Genomic DNA, 2,199 nt, shown 5'->3' with positions numbered 1-2,199 from the left:
TGTGGATTTGGATGGTGGATGTTATGTAAATGTTAAGCTACACATGACATGCACAACCACACGCAGAAGCCATTGGAAATGGATATCCCTGACAATATAATATGTACTAACTTTCAAGAAAGTTAGTATTCAAATCACCAAAGTGAGCCAAGACCATGTTTTCTCAAATATGTAAATGAAATTTTAAACTGGCTTTTTTGGATACCTTCACTAACTCAGAGGGGAATTTGGAAAACAGAGGAATAAAACTTTAAATTGTGTACTCAGTTATTCGCTGAGCTGTGGCGCCACTCGGCGTGCTCCCCCAAGGCAACCCTTACAGGGAGAGTGTCTCCGCCACAGCTTGACAGAAACACATTTACCATCAAAGGTATTCAGAAAAACATCACATTTTTACATGCCAATATGTGGAGTGAGACCATCCGATCATTTTCTTGAGAAGTTCAAATTATCTCACAGGTGCTACTCCACTAACTTTCGTTGGCCTATTTCGATATCTTCGCCAAACATCTTTTACGGGAGTTAGCCAGCGTCAAGCTCGGTACCTCGGAGGACGGTTGCCATGGACACAAATGGTTGTAGGTGCATGAACCGGAGGTCTTCATTCAGAATGGTAGTTTTCGTGGCGGCAGTGGAGGTGGGTTTTAAAGGAGAAGCCCCTTCAGTACCCACTGCCTCTTCACAAACAGGCTGCGGATGGACGGATGATGGATCACAGAGCAGACAGGGGTGAATGGGTGTCCATTACTCCCACCGCCACAGCCCTCCCATTCCCCCTGCGCCTCTTCCTCCCCCTCCTCCTCCTCCTCCTCCTCCTCCTCCTCTTCCTCCTCCCCCAGACCGCACTGTGGCGCTTGACGTGTGGAGCGAGGGGGGGGAGCCGGCTTATCAATATTCATATCTGATTTGAATAAAAGCATGAACTTGTCTAGCCTGAAAGCATTTCAATATCGAGCTGCCTTCTATCAGTTCTTTCTTGGGGGCTAGTACTTGAGATGAAAGATACGGGCCGATGGCGGAAGGACCTGGTCAGCTGCATTGGAAAGTGCTGATATCTGCATCCCTTTGAAAATCAAACGTGTTGCCCTCGTCATTAGGGGCCAATGTGTTTGATATTTGATTTTCTGTTTGCTGCAGTTTTCGTTTACTCCCTTACCTTTTGTTGCTCAAGAGCAGCTTCCCGTGTTACTGCTGAATGAACACTATTTGTTATTCTCATGCAGGCCCCACAGGCAAATAGTGTGGAGAGGAGGAAGAGGCAGTGTATCTCGGAAAGAGCTTCAATGATTTCATACATCAAACCACATCATCCCTAAACTTCATCCCATTGAGTTGGAGAACCGTTTCCTTGAATCTTGGTTAGCACAATCCGATATTTTGATGTTCTCTTACAAGAGCAGAGGAAAATAAGTACCTGAGAGAGCGGGTTGCGTGCGACGGGAAGGTAAGAGGTGGGGCAGGAATCAGAGAGCCTTTGCTGACAACCAATCATCTGACTTCTGACCCGATTTGTGTGGACTGCTGAATGTACCAGGATTATCCTGACAATTCAGCGATCTATAATTCAAGAGCCCACAAAACTGTGAGTGTGTGTGTGTGTGTGTGTGTGTGTGTGTGTGTGTGTGTGTGTGTGTGTGTGTGTGTGTGTGCGTGTGTGCGTGCGTGCGTGCGTGCGTGCGTGCGTGCGTGCGTGCGTGCGTGCGTGCGTGCGTGCGTGTGTGTGTACGTCTGAGTATGTGTGTTCTTCTTTGAGTACTGTATTTGTGCGTGCCCTTGCACTACTCCCATAAACCCCTGCATGCATATATGTTGTTTTTGCAAATGTGACTTAGAGGAAGCAGAGTAATCGTTCCAAGCGTTTGGTGTACAAGACAACATGTAAATCCTTATAGGAAGTAACAAGATGGCGTGAGAGGCTTGTTCACACCGTGCAAGAGAGAGAGGGGGAGAGAGGAAGAGAGAGGGAGAAAGACTACGACAGAGAGTTGGGGTGCTGTGCTGCAGGTTAAGCATGATGAGCCCCGAGGGTTTGAAACCCATGAACACCACAAACCAACTTAAGCAAGCTGTGAGACCGGCAGCGGAACGCATGGAGATAAAACATGGACATGGTGCAGGCTGAAGGCTGCATCATGTTGTAGGCTTGATCTCCCTGGTACGTATTTGTGTGGTGGTAGTCAGACTTTATATGACTTCAGA

Source organism: Pollachius pollachius (genome assembly GCF_949987615.1).
Source record: "Pollachius pollachius genome assembly, chromosome: 12".
NCBI classification, from domain to species: domain Eukaryota; kingdom Metazoa; phylum Chordata; class Actinopteri; order Gadiformes; family Gadidae; genus Pollachius; species Pollachius pollachius.
This window is presented reverse-complemented; position numbering follows the sequence as displayed.